The sequence below is a fragment of the Mesocricetus auratus genome, unplaced genomic scaffold, assembly GCF_017639785.1.
Source record: "Mesocricetus auratus isolate SY011 unplaced genomic scaffold, BCM_Maur_2.0 Super-Scaffold_100026, whole genome shotgun sequence".
NCBI lineage: Eukaryota > Metazoa > Chordata > Mammalia > Rodentia > Cricetidae > Mesocricetus > Mesocricetus auratus.
The window spans coordinates 27,690,005-27,703,499 of NW_024429207.1; the positions used below are offsets into that span (position 1 = coordinate 27,690,005).

The 13,495-nt window shown below is 45.2% G+C and overlaps 1 long non-coding RNA gene across 1 annotated transcript; it reads right to left on the reverse strand.

The window, feature by feature from the left end:
- Positions 1–2,802: 2,802 nt before the first annotated feature.
- Positions 2,803–9,168, reverse strand: LOC121134166. The gene is made up of 3 exons (XR_005871199.1): positions 9,013–9,168; positions 7,023–7,213; positions 2,803–2,916 (listed from the first exon to the last, which is right to left on the reverse strand). It is a non-coding gene; the product is annotated as an uncharacterized LOC121134166 (long non-coding RNA).
- Between the last annotated feature and the right edge of the window lie 4,327 nt (positions 9,169–13,495).

The window sequence follows — 13,495 nt, forward strand, 5'->3', positions numbered from 1 at the left end:
AAAATATGCAATGGCTCCAATGGATGTCTTTAACTGACTCTCAATCCTCCCTCTGGACCTTCACAAACAGGCCTCCATCAACTTCTTTCGCTCAACATTCTTATCACCCAACCTCCCACAGAACAGCTCACCAAGCTTTGAACACTTACTGGCTTTTCTAGCCTGTGCCACCACTGAACCTCCTCTATTACACCCATCTGTAGGGAGAAGACTTCCTGCCAGCCTGGTTCCAGAGCCACATCAGTCACAAATGAAAACACAAGAGGCTATGTTAATTATGAAGCTGTTGGCTGTTTGCTTGATTTCTTACTGGCTATCTCTGACTTAAGTATTTAACTCATAATTGTTAATCTAAGTATTTTCTCTTACTGGAGAAAGGGATCAGGACCTCTTATTCCTATGGTGGCTACATGATGTCTCCCTGTGTTTCTCTCTCCCAGAATCTGCCTCGACTCCTAGTCCTACCTATCTTGCTTCCCTATTGGCCAACAGTGCTTTATTGACATATACACAGGACTTCCCCATCACCCATCACATCTTTTTATTAATTTATGTTTTACGTTCCAATCCCAGTGACCCTCCCTCCTCCCCTCTCACTTCCCCACTCCCCCTCCCACCTCCCATCTGCTCCTTGGAGAGGGTAAGGCCTCCCCTAGGAGGTCTAGTAAGTCTGTCCCATCATCTTGTTGAGGCAGGACCAAAGCACCTCTCCACCCCTCCCCCATGCCTCAATCCAGGATGACAAAGGTATCTCTCCATATAAAATGCACTCCACTAAGTCAGTTTGCGCATTAGAGTTAGATCTTGGACCCACTGCCAGTGGCCTCATATATTGTCCCAGCCACACCATTGTCACCTATATTAAGGGAGTCTAATTTGGTCTTATACAGGTTCCCTATTTGTCAGACTCAGGTCAGCTGATTCTGTGGGTTTCCCCATCATGGTCGTGACTCCTTTGTTCATATTATCGCTTCTTCCTCACTTTGATTGTACTGCAGGAGCTTTGGCCCAATGGTTAGTTCTGGATTTCTGCATCTGTTTCCATGTGTTTCTGGAAAAGGGTTTAGTTTCTCTGGGTTGTGGATTGTAGGCTGGGTATCTTTTGCTTTAAATCTGGTATCCACTTATGAGTGAATACGTACTATATTTGTCTGTCCTTGGGTTACCTCACTCAAGGATGGTTTTTTTCTAGTTCTGTCCATTTGCCTATGAATTTTAGGATGTCATTGCTTCTTACCGCTAAGTAGTACTCCATTGTGTAAATACACCACATTTTCTTTATCCATTCTTTGGTTGAGGGGCATCTAGGTTGTTTCCAAGATCTGGCTGTTACAAATAATGTTGCTGTGAACATAGCTAAGCAAATGTCCTTGTGGTGTGAATGTGCTTCCTTTGGGTATATGCCCAACAGTGTACCAATCACATTTTAGAGCATTCATTTAGTTACCTGATCATATGATTCTTTCCCAGACAGAAGCTTCCTCTAAAGACAATGTCTCTCATTCATCTCTCCTATACAGCCAACTGCCTTGCTAGGTGGGAAGTGTGCTGTTCAGTGATATGTTTCCATTCATGCACACCCTCATATGAATCATACAGAGAATTATTTCTGATTTGTCCCTTACCCACTACTCCTGAATCTTTGCTTCTGATCTTCCCCTTGGCTACAATATCCTGCAGGCTCTTTTCAGTTTAGCCTTTTATTTCTTTGAATATTTTCTGTAATCAATATGTAGAATGTACCAAATCCTTAAAATGGTTCTATTATATATTGTTTCTCTTGTTCAATTGACTTGTTTCCTTGCATAGTTTGTGTTAGGGGACTGTTAATTAATGTTTTTGTCAAGTGCCCTAACATAGGGCAAGAATGAGTTTAGGTTAATTTTATGGCTATAACTTCCTGTTCACTATCGTACTATAAATTCAAACCCCACCTTCACAAAAACAGGTGTTTGGGCTCCATGCATTAATACAGTAAAATACCTGAGGGTGGGTGATTTAAAGATACAGACATGTGCTGTTTCACTGTTCTGGAGGCTGGGAAGTTCAACACCAAAGCAAGTGTGTGTTTATTATTCTATTACATTAAGCAGAGGACTATTCTGTTGCAAAACCATCAGAATATTAAGCCTTTTAAACAGCCCAGAAAGCTGAGAATGTCGTGGGAAGTAGCAATAAAATATTCAGGCTTTGCTTTTGACAAAACTGGATTAAATCCCAAGTGCTATTGATCACTTAGAGAAACGATTCAGCCTTTCTAGGATAGAAAATATCCTGTTTAACTTAAATGATATTGAGACAAAGAGATTATATGCACAAATAGGTAGTCAGGCCAAGATGATGGTCCATGAAAACAACTTGTTCATTGATAATCTCACGACACATTTGAAGATGTCTTATGCATTATGTATTTAAATGGGAATCTGATCTATGTTTGTATCCTAGTGTGTGAATTGTGGACAAGAAGCCTCAGCAATAACAGAAATGGGGAGTTGAAAAAGATGTATTCCTGGACCTTGCACAAAAGCAGACCTCCATCCAATCAGTAACAACCACAAACCTTGACTGAGCGCTCACTACATCATCTACCAACTGATGCCAATTGACTGTTTCCTAGTGCTAATGAGAACTCCCCTGGGCTGTCAGTCTGCCTTTGCCCTCCTTGACCTCTCTGTTGGTGTCTTGTCCTATGATGCCCAGGAAGTTTGGGTCTTGCCTACTTCTTGTTCTTCAGGGGAAAGCAAGGTTGATTCCTTTCCTTCTATCTTGGCATTTGGAGCCTCAGGCAGAAAGTTAGAGATGGGGTGACTCGAAGCTGTGCCAGATTCTTCCGGGCTTGCTTGCAGCTATACCTACATTATTCACTGGAACTGCTGGACTCTGCACCTGGAGCTGCAGCCTGGGAAACAAGCTAGCCTAAGGAGAGTAAGCAAAGAGATCACACATTTATTTACAACCCAAGCCCTAGAGGAGGCAGAGAGTGTGCTAGTGGGCAGCTGGTTCCTCTGGGAATAGAGCCTTGGCTCCTTTGGGAGCTGTACACATATCCTTGCTGACTCAACCTGTTTAAGGCCTTGCCTTATAGCCTTCAGACCCTCACCTCCACCCCACCACTCAGTGCCTCTGTTCACTAGGGCTCCTGAACACTGTAGCTTCATGGCACCTAACTCCTTTGTCATTTCCTTCTATACAGTCAATGGGATTCCTACCCTATGCTCACCCTGCCTTTCCACACCCTCTATGCTCTATCATTTTTATTATCCCACCACTTCTGACTCAGTCAATTCTGGATCAGATGGTCTGGGTCCAGAAAAAATGGACAGGCAGTCAGAAGTTCAAGGAGAACAATGAGAAACTTGCTGGGCTGAATCCCCAGAGCTGCACAGTTCTCTGCTGTGGGTCCTTTGACCCACACATGGGCCAGATTGTCAGATGATGTGCTAGTAAGGCTGTTGTCCTACTATGGGGTCCAGGTGAGGGTGTCACCGCTTTTGTTGGTCTATTATACTTAATAAGTTTTTGGATCTTTTTCTGATGCAGTTTTTAGGTACCTGTGTGTTCTCAGAGTGATCTGATAAGTTTTATAAGTGGCACCTTCTTGCTTTCATGGGTTAGTATTTATCTTGATGCAACTCCCAAATGGTGCTAGGCACAACATGTGGTAGTATCACTGTGCACAGACAAAGGACAGGGTTATTCTGCCTCTGCATTTACATTCAAAAATCAGACCGAATGCTTGCAAAATTGAGCCTGCCTGGGAAAGGCATGTCTGAAAGCCATTGTCTCACACACTTGACAGCAGGACAAAGCCTGATCGCAATTTGTATGCATGAGAAGAGCTTGAGACAGGTAGAGAACCGAGAACAATGACAGCAGAAATCTGGGTGTCAATGAGACCCTCAAAAGACCTGGAGTGGACTTGCCAGATAACTCAGCAAGTGAATGTGCAAGCCCAATCTGATGATGGGAGTTTGATCTCTAGGACCCAAATAGTGGAAAAAGAGCTCAGATGCTTTGGAAAAGACCTGGGGATGCCTGTACTTATGACCATTACTGGTTGCATGACTCTGTAAGATTTATGGGGCTATTTCTTATGAACTGTCACTCACTTGACCTTCACAATGACCTGTGACTCAAAAATATTTAGGTTTCAAACAAACAAACACTTAGGTTCAGAGAGTTTGAAGTAACACCCAAGGTCATTGCTGGCGGCAGCAGCTGGTTTCTAGTTAGAAAACTACAAAGCACTTTGCATGAGTGTAGGTGTTCACTATGTTTAGTCGCCTAGGGCTAATTTTAAAACTTTGTTCTTACATAGTTTTAACATTCCCCTAGAGTAAAAGATTTCCCAATATTAATTTAAACTGCGGGCCACTTCTTTGGTTTAAATTTCTTCTGGTAAGTGCTAGCTTGACCTTCATTCATGGCATAGGTAGTGAGCCAGCCTCTGAAGTGGGGAAATGAGCACACTTCTGAAGTCTAGTTCTTTATGTCCAGTCTCCTGGGCCAGCCCAGAATTTCCAACCTTATACTTTTCAGACATTTCTAGCATTTTTATGGCATTTAGTGTAGCATAGAAAAGACCGACTTCTTTCCCATCTCCAGTTGCTGTCATATTTAGTGAAGATTAAAAGAATGATGTCAAGTCAGAGCATCTTAATTCTTAAATTCTGAAGCCGTACTCCAGATCCAAGCCCACAGGACATACATAACTGAGATAACTGAACTGGACTGATAACAAATAGTGACCCCCCCTCGATTTTTGGTTTCTGCTTCCCTCCCTGTTGTTTGTGAGGAGTGTGTTTTGTTTTATTTTGTTTTGCTTTGTTTGGGTCACGGTGAGTTACCAAACACTTCATTATGAAAGAGAAGGTCCTGTAAAGTCTTCCAGCTCAACTCCTAACCAATGTTGGACGGTTTCCCTTCCCAGCAAGAAGACTCTCTTCCACAGGGAGAAGGGCCACCAGCCATCACCAGGCTTGGAACATAGAGCAGATTGGATCCCAGGCTCTTCTGCCTCCCTGGGCTGTTAAACTGTAGGGACAAGGGATAGGGCCTAAAAATAGAATGTCACCATTGTCTTGGGGCAAAAACTAAGCACCCTCAGATCGTCCATGTCAGGGTACCCAGCCTTTGACCATGATTTGCTCTAGGCCTTAGGTTTTAAAGTCCATGTATTGATTTTCAAGGTCTCTGTATCACAAATGATGACTTAAAACAGCAGACGTCTTGTGCATTCTGTCACAGTCTCTGTGACTTCATATGTACATCTGCCCTGTTGTGTCTAGAAAATGTTATTTATTTACAATTGTCCACCACCTCTTGTTCTTACAATCCCTCCGGCCCCTCTTCTGCATAGACCCCTGAGTCTCAGGGTAGGAGAGTAATAAAGACATCCCATTCAGGGCTGAGCAATCTCAAGTCTCTCCCTCTCTGTACATTGTCCAGCTGTGGGTTTCTGTGTTATTTTCCATCCACTCCAAAAGCTTCTCTGCTGAGGGTCAAGTGGTACAATGATCTATAGGTATAGCAATATGCAATCAGAGTCTTCTTTTTTTGTTTGTTTGTTTTTTGTTTTCAAGATAGGGTTTCTCTGTGGCTTTGGAGGCTGTCCTGGAACTAGCTCTTGTAGACCAGGCTGGTCTCAAACTCACAGAGATCCACCTGCCTCTGCCTTCTGAGTGCTGGGATTAAAGGCGTGTGCCACTACCGCCCAGCATAATTAGACTCATTTTTATTACTATGCTCCTTTAGCAGAACAGTGGTAGATTTTTTTTCCCCTTAAGCCCATGACCCATCTAATCTCAGGCTCTTGGCTTCATTAACAATGTCAGAAATGGGTTCCAGCTCATGGAGTGGGCCTTAAATCCCATTTTTAAAAGTGGTTGGTTACTCCCCTAACATTAATGGCACTATGGGTATCTTGCAGGTAGTTTGTTATTACAGTTCTCAAGCTTCATAGCTGAATGAGACCGATAATTACTTTTCTCTTCTGGTACATGTATAGTACCTTCTAGCACTGTAAATGCTAACCATTAGGAGGGTGAAGCTACCAGGTGAGTACCGGTTAGATTTTCCCCATGTTCTCTGCCATAAATTTATGGTGTCTTCAGCAACAGTGTCTTACTGCCTCTAGTCCAGGCTGACCTGAAAGTAGCTACAGAGCCCTCACTGGACTCAAATTGAAGCAATCCTCCTGTCTCAGCCTCCTCGGGCCTGAGATTGCCAGGACCTTCTTTTTCTTAAAAGGATGCAAGTCATTAGGTTTCGAACTATACTTAGTACGTCCTCACCTTAATTGATGTGATCACAAAGTTCTGTTTCCAAATGAGGTGACAGTCAAAGGTTCCAAGTGATATGAATTTGGGGGAGATGATATTTGTCCCAGTCTGTGCCCTGCCACCTGATAGTCTCTGACCAGAACTCTAAGTTGCCTGAAAGTCTCCACTATTATGTCTCCCTACCCCAGTTTTAAGGTTCCTTTGTTCCTATGTCCTCTCTGGGGTCTAAATCAGTGGTGGCAAATGGAAGGAAGGAGAAAGCAAAGCAAATGCCAGCCACTGTAAATCTCTAAAAATATTTCACCTTGAAACTTTACACAAAAAGGCACAACCTCATTAGCAACAATCTTGAGTTTTCTGTGACCCACGGGCAAATTCCAAGGGATACCAATGGCCTGAGTCTTAGAATTGCGTCCGGAATAAAACAGGTTAGATATTAATGACCCCCCCCTTTGCCACACCATTTCCCATGGAATCGGGAGAGCAAGCACTGAAGGCATGCCTTTGTGACACAGCACAGCTATCAATCCATTCTCTGCACCAGAATTGTAACCCTCGCACCAAAGTGAGTCACTCTGGTGCACTCAGGGTCTACTTACAGAGAATACAGGGGACCTGCCAGCTAAACTCCTTGACAGAAGCATAATAATTAAAGCGTGATTAAGCCTGTATATTAACAACCAAATAACGCTTATTCCCTAAGCTGAGTTAAGATCTTTCTCTTTCCATTATTCCACTTACTGCAGGTAGTCCAAACACTTCTTTGACTTCAGGAAGATGTGCAGACCAAACCTGGCCAATCAGACCACTGAAGTCATCCAGACATCAGAGTTGGATGAAAGATAGTTGCTGGAGACAGTGAGGACCAATGAAAAGCGATAGGACTGTGTTGGCCGCCATGTAGCCATTATGGAGTTAGGCAGAAACAGAACCTAGAAAAAGAACAGCAGAGCTGAGAGAATTATCCAGACCAAGTCTTGATGACTTCAGTTGAGCTCTGGTTTGAGCCAGCTGGAGATGGAACAAAAGGCTCTCAGACTTTCAGTTACCTGAAAAAGTCCATTCTCTGCTCTGCTTGCCTGAACTGGATCTTCTGTCACTCGCCACAGAGTGCCCTAAAATAGCAGGGTACAAACAACCCTCAAGGACATGTGCAATGACTCACCTAGGAGGAGGCTCTGCAAAGGGCACCTTTGTCTCTTCCCAAGAGCAGAGTAGGCCACTCTGAACCAGTGTTACCACCACAGTTACCAGAGGACTCTCCCCCGGATCTCAAATTGTTCTTAGCCATCTTATCGTGATCTTCCTTTGCTCTCAGTCTTTGTTTATATATCTGGTCTGCACATTCAACTTCCATCAACCCTGGACCAGTGGTTCTCAACCCATGAGTCACCACCCCTTTGGGGGATAAATGATGCTTTTGCAAGGATCACATATCAGATATCCTGCACATCAGATATTTACATTACAATGACAATAGTAGAAAACTACAGTCATATAAGTAGCAATGAAATAATTTTGTGATTGGGGGTCACCACAGTATGAGGAACTATATTAAAGGGTCACAGCATTAGGAAGGTTGAGAATCACTGCTTTAGATGGAAATGGAAAATATAATGCTTTCGATAGTGTGTAACTATATCAATCTTATCTCTCTTGAGTCCCTATCCTCTGATTAGCAATATTAATGCAACCCTGTCTAAACGTACTCTCATCCAATCATGTAAACAACTTTTTTAAGGGAATACACTGACTCACTCAGATGAAAGTCTCAGTTGCTTAGACTTCCCTCTCCTGGTTTTTGCACAAAATGGTTTACAGAGTTTTAGGAGGAAAACTGCTTGCTAGTCCTGGGCCAATGAAATCTAAGTGCCTTGGGTTGGTATTTTCTGTCTCTTCCCAACTGGATATAATCTCTATGCATCAGAGAAAAGCTTGGATTGTTATCAACACTGGGTAGACTGAAGTATGGACATCTCCCAGGATGGTCCTACTTCTCTGTGTTGCCTGCATCTTAGCAACACTGCATGCTTACCAACCCACCAGTTTGGTGCTGACTAGGAAGGTCAACACCAACACTGGTTGGTCACCTCCACCTGCTATGATGAATGTCACAGTAAGCCTGCAGCTACCAGCTCAACATCTACCCACCTAGTGACAAAAGTAAGGCCCCAAGACCTTCCAGGGACACTGTGTGCAACAGACAGACATGGCTGTCTCTTGAGTGATGTGTGACAAACTTCTTGATGTGGTGCTCACATTCCAGCTGCATTTATTGTCAACCTGACTGATCCACTGAGGGAATTAGTGAGGACACCTCTGAGCATGTCCGTAAGAGTGTTTCCAGGCACAATTAGATTGTAAGAACCCTGAATGGCACTATGGAGAGGTGGTTAGAGGTAGGAGGTAGGAGGTAGACCTATTTGGTAGAAGTAGAGCCCTGGAGGGATGTTTTGGGGCAGGTATCCTACTCTGTTCTCGTCCTGCAATTCTTTTCTCTGCTTTCTGGTTAGTCTTGGCGTGACTGGCTATCCTCCTTCCCCAGCTACTGTTGTCATGATGTTCTGTCCCAGAAACAAAGGACTGAGTCCTCTAAGACCATGAGCCAAAATAAATCTTTTTAAAAGTTACCTCTATCAGGTAATAGTACACAAGTAACTAACTAATACACTAGCCATGGCCTGGAAAGGACAACTCAACAAGCCTGCTACCTACCAGCCCATATTCTTACCTCCTTTCTGCCTCCATTCTGAAGGTTAGAAAAGGATCTGCTGGGGGCTGGAGAGATGGATCAGAGGATAAGAGTATGGGCTCCTCTTCCAGAGGTCCTGAGTTTAATTCCCAGCAACCATATGGTGGCTTACAACCATCTATAATGAGATTTGGTATCCTCTTCTGGCCTGAAGGCAAAAATGAAGGCAGAACTATATACATAATAAATAAATAAATCTTTTTTTTTTTTTTTGGTTTTTCGAGACAAGGTTTCTCTGTGGCTTTGGAGGCTGTCCTGGAACTCACTCTGTAGACCGGGCTGGCCTCGAACTCACAGAGATCCGCCTGCCTCTGCCTCCCGAGTGCTGGGATTAAAGGCATGCGCCACCAACGCCCGGCTTAAATAAATAAATCTTAAAAAAAAAGTCTGCTTGTGTTTTGCTTCCTCTACCTCACAAGTTCTTTCGCTATGACATCATCCAAGCAAATCTTCTCCTGTGCTGTGGTAGATATTTTTGAGATAGACCATTCAGGCTCAGTTGCTGAGATATGGAAATTTATTTTCAAGACAATAGTCTGACTGCACAGCTATCTTCCTGTTGAAAGATCAGATCTGAATTGCAAGGACTAAATATCAAGTTGTGTTTCCTCTGCATTTCAAAAATAACTTTCACATTCCCTTCCACATTTGAACAGAAAAAAAATGCTTGAGACAGATCTATTGAGAGCTGCCTAAAAGGATTTAATGCCACAATGCACAGGCTCTGTATCCGTGCTCTTGCAGTAGCCACTGGCTGTGTGTGACCACTGAACGTCTGAAATATGTGCAATGTCCTGGAGATTGGCCCCCAGTGACCTAATGGCAACCCAGTAGGCCTCGCTTCTTGAACTTCTCACCCCCTCCTAGTAAGCCTTTAACTCGTGAGCTTTTGGGAGATGTTCCAGACCCAACCTTTAGGAGACAGAGAGAGGAAGCGATCTAAAGCATGACTCAAAGAAGGGGCCACCTTGCCAATATCAGTCTTGTTTTGAAGATTAGGTTTTGTCCAGAGCATGATGAAGAACGACGCTTGTACACTGTGATGATTAATCTCTATTGTCAACCTGACGGGATGTAGGATCACCTAGGACACACAGAGGTGTTTAGCTGGAGTGGGAAGACACTCTGAATGTGGGCAGCAGCATCCCCATGAGCTGGATTCCCAGACCAAATAAAAAGGAAGTTAATAGTACATCAACATACATCTCTGCTTCCTGACTGTGGACCCAACGTGACCTGATATTCCAGCAGCCACACCTTCCCCATCCTGACCATCTGTACCCTCAAGCTGTGAACCAAAATAAAACCTGTGCTCTATTAGGTTGCCTTTGTCTGATACTTTGTCACAGTAAGAGAAGAGTAACTAATACACCTAGTTTTTAGCACTTTCTTACCTAGCTTGCATCCCAAAGCACAGGGAACTTCGGTAGCACCTCTGGGTGTCAGAAGAATCCAATGTCTTATTTGAAGTCATACGCCGGGAACTGCTTATGATCTAGGTTGGCACAGAGTTAGGGATAGGTATGAAGGAGAAGGTGCCAGGAATAATATGCTAGAGTGAGGAAAGGTGTGATCATTTCAGAAAAGCGTTGATGAAAGAGCGTAGTTAGCCCAAGACAGCACCAAATTACTCAAAGAACTGATGCACTAAGCCTTCAGGCCGCTGTCCTCCAGCCCTTTGGTAGCAGAAGCACTTACAGTCTCACACTTACGGTCTTCATGCTCAGGCATGTTTCAGCTTGCCAAGATATTTGTATGCACACAATCTTATTGGACTGCCTGGCAACCCTGTAGCAATAGCAAAGAAGGACTCTGAGATCAGTCTTAGGTGAAAGGTCTTGACTCGCAGTCCATGGCATTTTTCTTTCTAGTCAAGGGTGGACTGCTTGCTCCAAAGATCAGTATGGATCACTCTGCTGCCTAAGCTGCCTCCTCTCCAGCCACTGCAGCAGCAGGAACAAAAGCTGGAGCATCCTTTAATTGCTTATGTCACGTATGATCAGCCTCACCTTGCAAATGAGTCACAAAGAGTCCCAGAGTGCCCACCAAAGAGGAATCTATGTCCCTTTGCTGCAGGGGTGGAGCCATCTGCGATGCAAACCTGTGGTGTGAGCCTGCATCCTGTTAACAGGAAGCCCAGCCTAGGCCGGGCATGCCAGCCCAGCTGCCAGAACATGTCTCTGTTAGTCATCACATTGCCTCCCTCAGGACAGCTCTGCAGAGCTCACACAGGCAGACTGCTTGCTGACTCTGGCAGCTCTGCGGCTGATGCTTCATCAGTGCTTCTGCATGGGTATTTGTGGGGACACGCTCTGTGTACAATCCCTCTTCTGTTCCCCGAAGATACTTACCTTCCCGTGTGTTTCCTCCTTACTCTCCCCTGTGACCTAGGATCCCGGAATGGTAGGCAGCTTATCCTTCCTCTGCTGAATTGACACCAGATCCTACAGGCACAGGTAGCTCCTGCTTCCTTCCTGATATATTCCTTCAGGAAGTATTCTCGGAAGGGGCTCCGGGCTCCTTGGAACAGTATTGACTTTCCTATACAGAAGCAGCAAGGCCTAGATACTCAAGAACCACCCACCAGGAGGCTAATTCTTCCTACAGCCAATGCCCCAAGTCTACCCTTCATACAGGAGGCCTGAAGGGAGGGGAAGCAATGGGGCTTGTGACTGGAAGAGTGACCCATTCTGTGCTAGATGCGTGACTGCAAGCAAGCCATTCCATTCCTCTTCCCTGGTCACCCTCTGGCCCAGCTTTCAACAGTGCAAGGGAAGCGGGCATTCTCGCATCACAGTTTACATTCATCCATTCATACCCTGGGTGCCAGGTGCTCTGCTAGGGAGTGGGGAGCTGCTACAGCACACGGCAGCCCCTGTTGCCTACAGAGCTTCCTGTAGAGTTCTCAGAGGAAAGTAGTTCCCCCGCTGGACATGGCGCCTGGAATGAATGAAGTCATGTCTCACGAATGCCTGTGGACTCAACCTGTCCCCTTGCTCCAGGCTGCTATGAGAGGTTACTAGGAGGGACAGAATAAGCCTTTTGTAGAGAACATTGGGAGATAAGAGAAATGTCAGGGGCTGGGGTATTTGACTGTGGCCTGGATGGAGACTGAACTCTGCTAAGCAGTTCCCAAGTAGAAGTGTAGAAAATTCCTAGCCTCAAGACCACTGGGGTGTGACAGCTAGAAGGTGCTTGCTGAGGAGAGCCCAGAAGCAAGGCAAGACCATTCAGGGCACTCAAGCTTAAGCATCTGGGCCCTGAGGCAGATTTACAGGCTAACTGCAGTGGCATACCACAGGGGTATCCTCCGACTCTGCATGGGACAAGTAGGCCTATCATAAAGAAACCAGGGGCTGTGAGATGTCTCGGTAGGCAGAAGCGTTTGCATTGCAAGACTGATGGCATCTGTTGGGTACCTCACTCCCATGGTGGAAAGAGAAAACCAGCTCCCCAAACGCTGCTGTGAGAGTACTAACCAGCTCTGCACGGCCAAGAAGAAGAATGCAGGGCTCAGGGCTACCTAAGGAAGCACTTAGAGGCATGTGCATGGGCAGAGCTGGTTCTGATGGGAGGTAAAGCTGGACATGCTGACTGTTCTAGAAACACACAGAGAGCGTGCGAGCCTTCGGGGAGCTGGCAGGAATTCTGGTCGGGATCTCAGACAAGCAGGTTCCTACCGAGTCCATCTGGTCTTCATGAGCCTTGACTATATGGCTGGCCTCCTTGGTCTCATCATTCAAGTATAAATCCTGGTGGTAAAGCACAAAGAAACTCAAGAATCATTTCCCTTCTAAGTTTGAAAGCTCATGGCTTAGATGCAAACGACTCAGGCCTCTCAAGTGGAAAGAATTACTGACCGCCCCGTGATCTGGCTGAAAGCTCTACAGGGAGAATTAAAATTCCATTCTCCCAGGCATATAGGGGTCAGAGGTCTCCTAACCCAAGCCTCTTTCCTAGCACCTTCAACATACAGTAAGGCCACAGGCTACTAAGAAGGCCACTCCTCCAGCCTGGAACTCCGACCTGAAGGGACATCTGGCTTTGCTGGAATTGCTTAACGCATAAGTTACAGGAGACAACGATTAACACTTGCTGTTTTGATCATGGACTCGCCAGTTTTAGCGTGAACCTCCCAAGGCCTATCTGAAAACCACTGGAATAGATAAAATGGATAAGTTCTGTCCTTCCTCTGCAGGATCCGGGCCTACCAGGTGACAGCCACCATGCAAGCTCAGTGAGAGCGGAAGAACTTGACCCAGCTGTGGGGAATGATGGTTTGCAGGAGAGGTATGGCCCTGTCAATCCACTGTTCAGCTCCAACATTGGTAATCAGGAGTTGATGATGGCGCCTTCTTTGACATGCTGACGGGCCTGCTCGTCCATCACCACTTTACTCATGGGATGAGAAGAAGAGTTGAACACAGAGTTCCGTCTGTCCCCAGAGGAGGCCCAGTCTGGT